The 14,967-nt window shown below is 35.2% G+C and overlaps 1 pseudogene; it reads right to left on the bottom strand.

The window, feature by feature from the left end:
- The window catches only part of LOC141494093 (uncharacterized), a 67,640-nt pseudogene extending 53,848 nt beyond the window's left edge, over positions 1-13,792 (bottom strand).
- Positions 13,793-14,967: the final 1,175 nt, after the last annotated feature.

Raw genomic sequence — 14,967 nt, 5'->3', positions numbered from 1 at the left:
GGCTTGCCCAAGGTCACACAACTAGATAATTATTAAGTGTCTGAGACTGGATTTGAACTCAAGTCCTCCTGACTCCTGGGCTGGTGCTCTATCCACTGTGCCACCTTGTTGCAACTCCCCCAACCTTTTTCAATGGAAGTATAATACTTTGAGAAGCATGATCACATCCCTAGAAAATGAGAGGCAAAGAAATGCATTTCCCATTTGTTATTTCTGGAGGGTACGAATGTTTTTGGGGGGATGAGGGAAAATTCAAGAATAAGTCCAATATGCATCATGGAGAATTAGACATATTTTGAATAACTTTTATACTTGTCCTTTGACCATTTTACTCTTCTCCAAAATTCAAAGAAATTCCTCATTTTCCACCATTTAAAATCCAACATACAAGTATTGCATCAGTACTTTCAATTTTCTTATGCCCTTTTTATTATATCTTTTTAAAATTTTTTGTTATAGCTGACTGTCATAAAACCACTAGCGGATCCTTATGTCTCTAAACATCTTTCTGCCCCCATATTAAAGAGATAGTTCTTAAACTGGCAGGGAGCTCTGTAGATACTTCTGTTTACATTATTTCTCCTCTGCTCTATAGAATAGAGATATGAAGGCTTCTGGTGATGATGGGATGGTTGGTCACTTAACAGTTGATCAAAGGAAGCTGACCGCAAGTTAACTGAGGTCAAAACAGTAATTATGCCACTGGAATGTGTAGAAGTGGGGTCCAGAGAGTTGGGCATGGTTAGTGGTTATATCAGTCTTAACTAGGATTTATTAAGCCTCTCCTACATTTCAGTAACTGTGCTAAGGGGAGAAAGAAAAAGGCAAAAGCAAAAATCTCAACAGTCCCACCTTTCAAGAAGCTGATAATACAATGGGAGAGACAATTCTGTACAAATAAGAAATGTACAGGAGAAAGCTGATCCAAGTCAGAAGAGGGGGAAAGTCATATATAAACAGTAAAGGGAGGGAGGATCTATATATCTTTTGACCTTTGTATCCTTAGAATTGCCTTATCATTCCTAGGTGCTTAATAACTATTTATGAATTGATCAAAAATGACTTCAAAGGGAGCAGAGCAAGGTAGAATCCTGTACCAGTTAGGTTTAAGAACAGGAAGTGGTAGAGTGGATAACTACCTATCCTAAATAAATATATAGGCAGCTACTTGCCCATGATGAATGCTATGCTATAATCTTCTTTAATTCTATAGAGTAGCTTTCTATTTTTAAAAATAGTATTAGAAATATTTCATTTATGTTGTTATTATTTTTGTGTTGTTTCAGTGGTGTCAACTCTTTGCAACCCCATTTGGTGTTTTGTTAGCAAAGATACTAGATTATTCAGTCATTTCCTTATCTAGTTCATTTAACAGTTAAAGAAACAGAGGCAAGCAGGATTAAGTGACTTGCCCAGGTTCACAGCTAGTGTCTGAAACTTGATTTGAATTCATGAAGATAAGTTTTCCTGACTCCAAGCCCAGTACCCTATCCACTGTGTTGTCTAGCTGCCCCCTTAATTTATATATATGTATATATGGACATATATATATATATATATTATAGATATAGATATATAGAATTAACTCTGGGTTTGACAATTTTTTCCTCACATTTTTCTCCTCTCATTTTTTCTTTGTACTTTTAATTTCTGTTTTCTCTTGGTAATTTTTTATACCTCATTTTATTTTCATCTTCCTATCATTTAGGCATAAGTTACTGGAATGACAGAGAAGGGATTCAAAATGCGCAACTTGTTCACTCTCTTAGACAATTATGTGTGATCTTTCCAAATACTCACAGACACGAATGACTCATAAAAATGTCATTTAAAAAATAAATGTGCAGTTTTTAAAAGGAGAAATCATCCTTTCACTTACATGGTTATAATTCTGATAGGGGGGAGGGAGACTGTTTAGTCTGGGCCTGAAGTTTTGATATTAACTCTATATTCTATCATTTACTATAATAAAATATCAAGCACTCACACAAGGCTTTAAGCTTCAAAAAGTGTTTTACAACTAATTATCTCATTTCATCCTCTCAACTACTCTGAGAAGGGGGTATGTATTATTATGATGATGATGATGTATCATTTTACAGATGAGGAAACCTAACAGATGGAGTTTAGGCAACTTGATGAATTACTATACAGTTCTCAAATGTTTAAGGTCAGATTTGAATTTGAGTTTTCTTGGCTCTAGACTCAACTGTCTCTACTGTGCCAACTTTACTACCCTCAGTTCTGATTATCTCATTCATATCATCCAGATCTGATAATGGAACTGGAGAAAATGATATTTTAGTGTCCAGACTCACAAGACTGATGACTAAAAATGTTAGTTTTCAAGGAGAAATAGAGCCACCAAGGGAAATAGAATATTATTGTCCTCATGGGGAGTCTGACTCCCAGAGAGGCTGTGGGTTTCTCTAAAAGTCACATAGTTGGTTGATGACAGGGCTAGAACTAGGACATAGGTATTCTGATTCACCAGCCCAGTAAAATTGTGTGTTTGTGTGTGTATGTGTGTGTGTGTGTGTGTGAATTCAACTCTGCTGTGCTCATCAGAAGAGTCAATTAGTTATGGATAGTTCAATGAATGATTTCCTTTTATGTCCATCAATGGACTTTATTGCATTCTTCAGATTTGCAGTTCTCTTAATAATGTATATTGATGCAGATTGGATAAAGTACCAGACCTGGAATCAGGAAGAAGCATGAAACCAGATATGAACTCAGATACTTACTAACTGGATGAGCCTGAGAAAAGTCAGTAAACTCTGTTTGCCTCAGTTTTCTCATCTGTAAAATGAACTGGAGAAGAAAATTTGAGATGAGATCATGATGAATCAGATATGCCTGGAAAATGCTTGAATAATATAATAAAATGGAAAAGGCACTATTTGATTGTATTGGAAAAAAAGGAAAAAATGAAAAAAGTTCATGAGAGGAAAAGAAGAAAAAAAAGCACTAACTGCAACAGACAGTGACCAATTTACACAACTCTAATTCTGAGCATACTCAGGCAATCAGAATATGTGCATTCAAAGTTTAAAATCTGAGTGCTCAGCCAGAGTCTCAAATGTGAGTTTTATTTATAACAGTTTAAATCACCATGTCATCAAGCTAATGATTTAATAGCTATATATCACAAACCAAATATTAATTATGCCAGCAGTGGTTTGTGGTTAGTAGTTGACATGACAGCCCATGAGAATGTTGACATACTAATGAATAATCAAATAGTTATAAAAATAGGGCAAATAGTCCTTGAGAAGTGAAATGTATATTAAATTATTATTATTCACAATAAAAACTAATATTTATATGTTTTTTTAATAAAACACTTTACATACATGGTTTCATTTGAACCATATAACAGCCCCATGAGCTAGGCAATACAGGCAATAGTCATTTTATTTTACAGATGGAGAAAATCAGGCTCAAAAAAGTGCCTCAAGGTATCACACAGCCAGTAACTGTCAGTTAGGCTTCAAAAACATTTGAAAATAACAGAAAGTACCCTGGCTTCAGAATCAGAGTCCCTGGCCTCAAAACTTATGTTTGAAATTTCTTGTTAATATTCAATTTTTCTATATCTCAGTTTCATTCTCTGAAAAATGAAAACACTGGATGATTAGATTATCTCATAGTCATAAATCTCTCATTCTAAGTTTTTTTTTAAAGAAAGATTTTATTTATTTTGAGTTTTACAATTTTTTTCCCCCTAATCTTGCTTTCCTGCCCCCACCTCCCACAGAAGACAGTCTGTTTAGTCTTTGCATTGTTTCCATGGTATACATTGATCTAAGTTGTCATTCTAAGTTTTTCATGACTGAGTCTTATATACTGTAACTGCCTCTTATTCTGAACTGTTCAGAGTTGAGTGTCTCATTAGACAGCATCTAAGTTTTGTGCTTATACTTTGGCTATGGGGAAATTACTAATTTCCTGGAGGAATTTTTAGCTTCACCATCCCCAAAATGAAGCAGGTAAGTTTCTGGTTCATTTAGGTTAAGAATAAAGGATTGTGTCTCTAAAGCCTTTTCAATCTTTCTTATTTTGGAGTAGGGGGAAAATGTTCTCTTCCACACTATTTCTTCAGGAGGACAAGAGAGTATATCATATAAATTCTTTATCATCTCTTGCTTTTTTAACATATGTAGTACCCTTTATTCAGTGAAGGCTTAGGAAATGTTAGTTAAATATGAATTTGAGTCAAGGTTTGTTTATTTTGGGTAGTGGCATATGGGATGGGAGCAAGATTAGGGAAATTATCTCTAAAAACATGCTACTTCTCTGTACTTCAAAGTTAGAGAGGATGAATTTTCTTCAAAGGAATGGCCCTGGAATTTCCAAAACATAGTTGAATTGTTTTGCCATTTTCTCTTTACAGGGGTAAAATAGAAAAGTCTATCTGCAATTTCAAGCAATAACTACTAGATAACTATATATTGAGTAAACAAAGGGGTCAGGTCATGTCCCTCATTTCGATATTAAACAGTGAAGACTGTTATTAGACTGTTATTATACCTACAAACAACAAAGAAAATAGAAACAAACAAAAAAATCAAAACACCAAACCAAAATAAACCAAAAGAAGCCAGTTCTTTAATATCCAATTTACAATTGCTTTAGGGTGCAATAAAGAGAAAAGACTTGAAACTGAAAGAAAACTTTCAATAATTCTGGCAGTTCTCTATTTTAGTCTACTTATCTCCATTTCTTGTCATTCTGGTTCTCATATTGGTTTACTCCAATTAAAAAAAATTTCACTTAATCTGAAGTTATCATGAGACTGGCATATTACTCTTTTTTCCCTTGACTCCTTTGCAAGTGAACAATTTTCTTTATCATAATGAAGCGGCAGCTAGATGAATCAGTGGATGGAGCATGGACCTGGAGTCAGGAAGATGAGTTCAAATCCAGTCTCAGATACTTACTAGCTGTGTGACCATGGGCAAGTCACTTAATCTCTGTTAGCCTTCATCTGCTGGATTAGAAAATGGCAAATCATTCCAGAATCCCTGCCAAGAAAACCCCAAGGACAGTATGGTCCACAAGGTCACAGAGAGTTGGATGTGACTGAGTAGCAAAATCATATTAATATTGCAGATCATTTTTCTTAGTGTTATATTCAAATCCTCCACCTGATGGCAATTACCTATGTGATGCTGGGTATGTTATTTACCTCCCCAGGTCTCACACTCCCCATCTATAAAATAAGAGGTAAGACCAGATGGCATCCGAAGTATCTTGGAGCTCTAGATCTCTTGTGCCTCTTTGCCTGTGCCTGAATTATTATTCAGTTAATTCTGCTTTTTATTTAAAGGATTATGTTTCATATTTTTTTAAAATTGCTTTCTCTTTCTTCTCTAGGAAAAACTCTGAAATTTTAAAACAGTAAAATCAGGGGAATCTGTGTGATCATATAGAGACAGAAAGTAGAGCAAGAGAAAATGTTTTAGTTGTGTTGAAGCTGGGGACTAATAAAGACATCGATTTTTCATGTGGCTTGGGGAATTCAGCTCAGCTGCAACCGAGACAGAAACTGAGTGGGTCTCCGGAGAAAATAGACTTCTTGGGGAACCAGATGGTAGGATCAGAAATCAAGAACTGATTGCCATCAGGAACTTGACCAAGGTCCAACTAAGGAATTTCCAAACTTGGACTCTGAAATAATTTTATGCTCTTGTAATTATCAGTAAGTACATATGGACACATGTTCCTACAGTAAAACAGTTACTTCAATATCCCCACCTGATTGTATACTGCATTGTGAAACCTTGTTAGAGGAAGGATGTGGGAGGTTGGGGAGGTGATAGCCTCATGAAGTCCCCAGATGGTGATCTAGTCATCCCAGAAGTAGCAGCCAAGCAATTGCTGAATAGACACCACAAAATTTTGACTTAAGACTGGTTTTGAGAGGGTGAGGTATATTTCCCTTCTGCTCCAAGCCTTGAAGGGCAACTAGAATTACTTTGACCATGTTTGGTCAATGTTCTAAAACCTTTGTACTGCTAGCCATAGGCAGCCCATGTAAGGGAACCTAGTCCTTAAGAATAATCATCTTTTCCAGTTGGTCATTATCCATCCAAATAAGTCAGCATGAATTAGAGAAATTAATCCAGTTTGGACTAATTTTAATTCTCATTTAGATCACAGGGTAAACTTTCCCAGTTTTTTGGCTACATTGTTATATTCTTTGAATAACCAGAAACTAGACCAAAGATAAAAAGACCAGAAACATGCCCAAGATAAAAACATTTAAGGGGAAAGGAAGGTATGAGCCTAATTTTACCTTTGTAAAATTTGCTAAAGTTCTCTACAAAATGTCTCATCATGGTCAAGGAAGTTATCTCATGATCTTGAAGGTATAGTGGTATAATACACATTTTGTGAGGCTGAATCACTTTACTTCAATTATGGCCCTTAACTTGCCTTCTTAAGGAAGGTTCAGTTCTAAGGGCTTCTATTAGGGGATGAATTATTTGGCCATAACACAATACATGAAACAGTAAAATGCAGAAGGGTCCTCCAACCCACAAAACTTTTCTTCCTCTTTTGTGACATTACCAATGTCACAGAAAAGAGATAAAGAAGATGCCTAGGAGCACACAACTTTTAGAATGCCTAGTCCAATGATCAATGGGAAGAAACATATGGGAACAAATGAAGCATGGCATTATTTATGTTCTTGCTATAGATGAAATCATAAACATTAAGAAAGTTTTAATTAAATGAAAGTCTGGATCACTGGCTTTTTTTTTTAAAGGCAAAGGGTTTGTGGAGTCAGTTCATTGTATTTGCCAAGCCTGACGATGTAACCAATAAGGGGTACTGTGACTAGTGCTTGACCTTCTTCACTGTGATTAAAGCTTGGCTTAATGCCTGATGGTACTCTGGTAGAACTGGAAAATTCTTTCTAGATCTCAAAGAACTTATTATTCTCTCATCTTTTTCTATGCCTCCTTTGTGGGTTGTCATACTTTTCTCTCTGTGGTCTAGGATCTATATATGAACTATCCAATTGGATCATGGGTCATTATGTTCCTAGTTTTTTCTGTGCAAAGCTTTCCCTTTTGCTTTGATTCCTCTAATAACTCAAGTTTCTATGCATTGTTAGAATACACATTTAATCAAAGCAATAAAAAGATAGTAAAATTATCAACTATAAATGAGCATCAATATCAACTCGTTCATTTATTTACTCAATCATAACTGAAACCACATCATTTTTCTCTACCCTCCAACAATGGAAGAAAAGGAGTAAATGCATCTGGGGTTTGGAAGTACACTTACCTCATCACTGCAGAAGACTCATGGTCTGAAAATCATTTTGGTCCAACACAGAAGCTCACTTCATGATAACTTCTTGGTTCTAATTGTGCCTGCTCCGTTAAAAGCCACAGTTCCCAATCACTGACTCTCCTCACTTGTCTTGCTATATTCACCAACTATTCTTGCATCTAGACCATGCCCCAAAATATAAAGTCTTAGTAGTTCATGTTGCCATTTGTCCTTCATACTGGAAAAGCACTAATGATATCACAATACGGTGGTCAAGGTACAGTGTGTTTGTAGCTGATCAGACCAATACAAGCTTGGAAAGCTCTTCAACAGGTCCAGCACAAATAGTCTGTTTGAATATTTGGGATGGAGATGTCTCTAGATTTGCGAATCTCATGCAGCATGAGCAAAACCTTAACAAAAGTAAGTGGCTCTTGTAAATGACTCTATTCTGATCAAATTTTTTGTACCTTTTGTACCTTTTGCTCTGACATCTAACCTTTTCCCCCCATCCTGTACCTACATTAGGCTAGAAAAAACATACAAATGAAAGGGTTATTATAAACATCATGCCATGAGAAACATCATGCCAGTTATTTTGCCTTACAATTTTCAAGATGAGCATAAACAAAAAGGCCTTAATGAATTTAAATGTAGCTTATATAACCATCTAATGCGGAGGATAAAGAGATAGAAGCAGTCTATGTGACACTTGATAAGATTTCAGAATTAAAATTGATAGGTTCACTTTAATACTAGTAGATGACTTTGATGGGAAGATGGGGAAAAGGGAAAACAATAAAAATGTTAGAAAATATGGTTCAGTATAAAGAAAAAAAGAGGCCAAAGGCTTGTAGATGACTCAAAACTTCAAATTCTGATTTATATGTTTCAGGCTGCTCATGACTATCATATGCCTTTCCATTGCCCTTTGTATGATACTAATTTTTGATTCTTCAAAGACTGCAATGTTCTATGACTTGAAGCCATAAAACAATGTTGGTAGAATATCAGCATTAAAAAGACAACTTTTTTTTTTTTCTGGGAGAAGTTTGGTGTTACTAAAGAAGTTTTGCAATTTCCTAAAGGCATTCTAGCCTTCTCTTCTTCTCCTTAATTCTGGGTCCAATTCATTGTCCATTTGAATTAGCAGTATATTCTATCTTTCCAGTTGTACTGTTTGTACAATGGAAAGCCTATAGGGATTGTCCATCAGAAAAAACAAATCTTTCTCACATACATTCTCTCTCTCTCTTTCTTCCCTCCCTCTTCCTCTCTCTTTCTTCTCTCCCTCTATTTCTTTCTCTCTCTCTCTCCCTCTATTTCTTTCTTTCTTTCTTTCTTTCTTTCTTTCTTTCTTTCTTTCTTTCTTTCTTTCTTTCTTTCTTTCTTTCTTTCTTTCTTTCTTTCTCCTCCTCCTCCTCCTCCTCCTCCTCCTCCTCCTCCTCCTTCTTCTTCTTCTTCTTCTCTCTCTCTCTCTCTCTCTCTCTCTCTCTCTCTCTCTCTCTCTCTCTTTCTCTCTCTCTCTCCCTCCCTCCCTCTCTCTCTCCTTTTAGATAGATAGATAGATAGATCTCTCTCATATATAGATAGATAGTTAGATGGATAGATATTTCCTTATACAAATTATCTACTAGGAGAAAACCACAGATACATATACATAAATTATAATTATACACAGATATCCAAGTGCACATATATACTTATACACATATATATTATATATGTCTATGTACACACACTTTATATATATTGCATATTCATATACATACATGCACATTCATTTATGTGATATACTATATAGGTATATGCATATATAATATTTATATAAACACAGTTTTCTTTTAATGGACAATCTCCATAGTTTTCTTATCCAACTACATTTCATAATCTGAAAAATGGACATTTCTTATCCACTTATTTTTCCTCTGTGAATGGTTAGGCCAAAATCTTTGGCATGAGTATAGATCTCTTCTGGAAACTTTGATTGTACATAGAATACTGCTTCAAGAACTGCTACATCAATAAGGAGTTGTTTCCTATCCAATAAAATCATTTTTGTTTTCAGAAAATTTATTCACTGCTCACCAAATCCAATGCTTACTAATTTTTTTTTCTTGAAGAAGTTATCCATGGTTTACAAATATACTGTGTAGTTTTTCAGTCTTTGGCCTTTCTCATTACTTATTTCCTGCTGAATATTTTCCAATATATTTCTTGCTTTGGTGAGCAATCTCTCTGTACTTAACCCGTAGAAAGTACTGTACTTGAAGCCTTATCAATATGTTAGAAAATGCTAGAGCTTCTGTTCCACTTTTATAAACTTCAAGACTTCAAAGTCACCTTATGTCATTATAAGATATCAAAATAGGACTTTTGCATAGTCAAAATTATTCACTATTCCTTGAAAGTTATAACAGATATAAACAATCTTGTTTGATGATCTTTATTAATATTAAGTGATAAATAAAGTATGAAGATACATACTCATAAAATTTGACAATGAGATGGGTACATAATTGCAAAGAAAGAGAAAAGCAGGTTCAATTGTCTTTGGAAAATTATAGAGATTTCAAAATTAGTATCCTAATTAATAATGAATTTTTCTTTATCTTCTTTTTGTTTTTTTTTGCAAGGCAATAGGGCAAAGTGACTTGATCAAGGTCACTTAGCTAGGTAATTATTAAGTGTCTGAGACTGGATTTGAACTCATGTCCTTCCGACTCCAGGACTGGTGCTCTATTCACTGTATCACCTAGCTGCCCCAACTTTTCTTTTTAATATCAGTTTTTTGTACAGCTTTGTGTTATGATAGTAAGACATCCCAAAATTGCTAAAGAAGTGCTAAAATTTCCACAAAAATGAATTTGAGAATTTGATAACTCCAAGGGCCCTTAGTAGGCAAGACTAGCCTGTGATGCAAGTTGATTCATTTTGATTCCATTCAGTAGGCTTTTATTAAATACTTACTATGTGTCAACCACAGATGCTGCAATTGTAAAATCAATTCAAGTTCACAACCATTTATTAGGTATTTATTTTATACCAAGTTGTATATAAAGCACCAAAGAAACAAAGAAAGGCAAAGTTCTTGGTCCCTCCTCTCAAGGAGTTTACACTCTAATTGGAGAAGACAACTTCAGAGGGACAGAACCAGGAAGACCCAGTGTAGAAAGCAAGATTTGATTTGATCTTGAAGGAAGCTAGGAAGAGTGAGGAGGGAAACCATTCAAGGCATGGGAGACAATCTGTAAAAATCTAGCAAGTTGGTAGATGGAAAAACAAGGAGATAATTGCTCAATTACAGAATACTTGGAGAGGAGTAATATGCAAGAAAACTGGAAAGGTAGGAAGAAGCTAGATTGTGAAGAACTTTAAAAGACAAACTAATGATTTTATATAGGATTCTGGTGGCACTGGAATTTATGATTTTGTCGTGTGTGTGTGTGTGTGTGTGTGTGTGTGTGTGTATGTGTGACATGCTAAGACTTGTGCTTTAGATAGATCAATTTGACATGAGTGGAGGATGAAGCAGAGCAGAGAGAGATTTGAGGCAGGGCGATCACCCAGCAGGTTGTAGCAACGGTACAGGTGTGAGATGATAAGGGCCTCCCCCAGGGAGAAGGCTACATAAGTTAAAACCTAAACTGTCTCTGTCCCCAAGTAACTTATTTTCTACCAAACAGAAGTAAAACAACATGTGCACAAATAAGAAATTATGTAGGAGAAGCAACATAAAAAGTATCATACAAGAAAATGATTAAATAAGAAGATGGGTTAGTCATGAGAGGAGAGTGTGGGATAACAAACAAATAACCTGTTTGCTCCATTGGTACCTCAAGATGTCAAGAGAACACAAGAAAGGCCCCTGGCACTTTGGAAGGACCCCCTCTGTTGAACTGATTATGGACAAGATACACATAGGGACAAATGGGGCATGGATGGTTTGCAATGTGCATCCCTGGAGGCATCACCAAGATTCCCTCCTCGCTTTTGCTTCCTGGCTCCCTCCAAAGACTTGGATCAAATCCTATATTCTGAGAGAGGCCATCCTGATCATCTTCTAGGTTTACTGGAGTGAAGGAGGACATCTAGTGTCTGCACAGTCTTCAAGAACACAAGGTCATTTCCATATTACTGTTTTTTTGCAATGTTAATAAATATTAGGAGCAAAAGCATTAAATAAAATAGTGACAAACTGAACACAGCAATATATTTAAAATATTCATTAAGCTCAAGTCAGATTTATATCAGAAACACAAGTATGGTTTTCTCATTAGGAAAATAATCAGCATAATAAAATATCAATAATGAAAAACTATAAAGTCATTTAATAATATATACATAAAAAACAACTGACAAAATACAATTTCTACTTTTTTGTGAAGATACTGAAAAGCATACAAATAGAAGCATTTTCCCCAATATGGTAAAACATGACTGAAACTAAGAGCTATCATTTTATGTAGTCATGAAACATTATTGCCAGTCTCATTAAAAATAGAGCTGTGAAGCAGTGCTGTCTGCACTCACTATTATTATTCAATGTAATTATGAAGTGAATGAAGGAAAGAAAGAATTAAGTAAATAATTCTAGGCAATAGAGGTTAAAATATGTGCTTGCAGAAGATATAATGGTATATTTAGAAAAAACTGAGAAATTCAATTAAAAGTCATCTGAGACTTAATGACAAGCAAGATAATAGAGTGTGAAACATATTTCTGTATAAAATATAAGACATGCCTATATAAACCATCTGTAACTATATCATAGATAGAAACAAGGAGAAGTTGATGGAGCAATGCCATTTCTACTTTGATTTATATATATATGCATATATATATATTACATGCTTCAAAATCAGGGAATTATTAAAAAATTGTCAAGAAAAGGTTCTTGTTCTATTGATCTCTTAAGAGGGGATAATGATGTAAAAATGATAGCACAAAAAGTAATGATAAAAATATTTTCATATAAATTGAAAAAATTAAATGGAACAATATATTATACCACACACACACACACACACACACACACACACACACACACACACACACACACATATATATTATTCCAGACTCCAGTCACAAGCTGCATTGATTTCCCCCATATACTTTGTCAAATATGCCCCATCATATTCCCTACTAACTTTCTGGACTCTCAGAGTCAGAATAAAAATATTGCTTTAAAGTAATATCCCAATAAGTCTTAGTCTTTCCCTTCAAAGTACTTTCAATGAGTATTAACTATGTGACACGGATGTCCTTTATCCCCTCATTGATTCAAGAATCTCTTGAATTTTATAAGTTATAGATGAATTGTAAATTTGTATTGGTAAAAGGAGTTTCCATACTGGAAATTCCCTAAAATAATGAAATCACAGATCTGGATTCCTTCTTAGTACTTCCCTCCATGACAAGAAAACAAATAGCAAAAAAGATGTGCTGTAGACTCAAAAAAAGGAGAATCTTAACACTAGACATTCTAACTATGATGATTTTTAAAATAATATCAAAATCATATAATATTTACATAAGAACAAGAGAGATATTAGCAAATAAGATATTTTTGAAATGAAAATGATTTTATTAATAAAAATGTTGAAATGTGTACATACCAATTTAGGTAAAAAGCACTTTTGACTTCAGCAATCATTACAGTAAAACAGCAGATTTGATAGTCTTATTCACAGCTTTAATAATAGCTCATAAAGCTTTTAATTAATATTTTCTCTGTTTAGTTCTTCTCTGCCTCTTATTGCATGGATCACATTTCTCTTTTGGTTATATTAATGATTCTAGACCTCTGTTCTCAAAGTCTGATGCTGAAGCCTAACTCATCTGAATGACTTAGGTGGACTACTGCTGGGGTTTGAAGAAGAGCTGAACAGGGGATCTTGAATGGTAGAAGGAAGGTCAGACTCTTCAGAAGCCTGAATAGGTTTTTACTTCTGGTGGCTATCAATTTATAGGCCAGCTTCCAAATTAATTCCTTCAGGTTTATCACCATAAATATTTAATTTTTGTCATCACTTGTCCTAGTTTATGTTATCATGGATTAACTACCAGTGTATGTTTTCAGAATTGAAACAGATTTAGATGTGTTCTCAGGAGCATCAGCAAAAGTACCTTTATTAGAGATAGTCTCTGGAGCTGCAACTTGTAGGGGAGTAGTAGAAATACTGCAGCTCCTAGATTCTTCTTTATATACTAATAAGAAGGGTGCTTCATATATATATATATATATATATATATATATATATATATATATATATATATATATACCCTTGAGATACAAGTTGCTTAATATCTGAGTAACTAGAACTGTTTGCGGCATCTCTTCAGGGAGTTCAAATTGGAATCTAGGAATGCCAGCAACAGGAGGTGAATTAACTGCTTCTGCAAATCCATATGTATGATATGGTACCATAAGAGTTGGGGTATCTGTTCTGTCCTTTTCATCCAAGAAGTTCTGTTGCCTGCCACCTACCCCAGGAGTCATTTGAAACCCTCATCCATCTGACAATCTTGGTGTCAATTGAATTCTTTGTATTATTAATCCTAGTTCCTGGGAAAGTGAACAGATCATGGGGGAAGTAGGGGAAGTGGTCTTTGGGGTGACTGAAGCACCCAAGGACCTTGTCTTTCAGATGCTGATGATAGTTGTTGTTCTCTAGAATTCTCATGGGACGGTAACAAAACCTCTGCCAACATTCTGGGAATCTAAAACTCTTTGGTTACTTTTACCTCCTGTACTTTCTTCTGTTTCAGAATTTGAATCATTACTATCACTATCCTTATTATCATCAGCTTCAAAGGCATCATTGCCCTCTGCACTACCTGTTCCTTCATTACTGTCTTCATGTTTGTACGGTGTCTTCTTCATTATTGTCATCATCATCATCATCATTCTCATCCTCCTCATAGTCTTCTTGTTCACCATAATCATAATTTTCATTATCATCATCATCATCATCTCCATCATCACTGTTTATCATATTGCCTTTGTACTGGGCATCCTGGCAAGAGGCCATAGTCTTTTGATAAATTGAAGAGATGGAGAGGTTTCTTCCCTGTTCTCCACAGGATCATAATATTGACTGAGTGGCTCCTTCTCCAATAGAATCTTGTGATTCTTGATTTACAAGGGGCTGGATCTCCCTATCAGTGTTTTCTTCTGCAATCACTTTCACCTTGGGTCTTATAAGGGGTATGCTTTTTAAGTTTTTTTGAGAGGCATATCTATTAATTTATCTGTGACTGGCTCCATGGTGCTATTGTCTTCCTTTTCACATGCATCTTTAGGCAAGGATGAACTTGGAGTAGCTGAAGCAATATCAAATATTGCTGTCCAAGTGACAGATTTTTGCAAGGCAGTGGGGTTAAGTGGCTTGCCCAAGGCCACACAGCTAAGTAATTATTAAGTGTCTGAGACCGGATTTGAATTCAGGTCTTCCTGATTCCAGGGCTGGTTCTCTATCCACTGTGTCACCTAGCCGTCCCAAGCAAGGTCTTTCAATTGTTAAAACTGGTTGCCCAACTTCTGTAATGCTGGGGGATAGTTCTTGGCTAGCAGACTCATTCTGAGAGTTGTTTTTAGTGTTATTCTGCTAGTTTAGGGACCTTGCTAGTGATTTCCAGAGGCTCAGTTCTTTGCTTAAGATGTTTTCCTTGTTT

This window comes from Macrotis lagotis, chromosome 7 (genome assembly GCF_037893015.1).
Source record: "Macrotis lagotis isolate mMagLag1 chromosome 7, bilby.v1.9.chrom.fasta, whole genome shotgun sequence".
NCBI lineage: Eukaryota > Metazoa > Chordata > Mammalia > Peramelemorphia > Peramelidae > Macrotis > Macrotis lagotis.
Note: the sequence above shows the minus strand (reverse complement) of the source record. Positions and strands in the feature narration are given on the sequence as shown.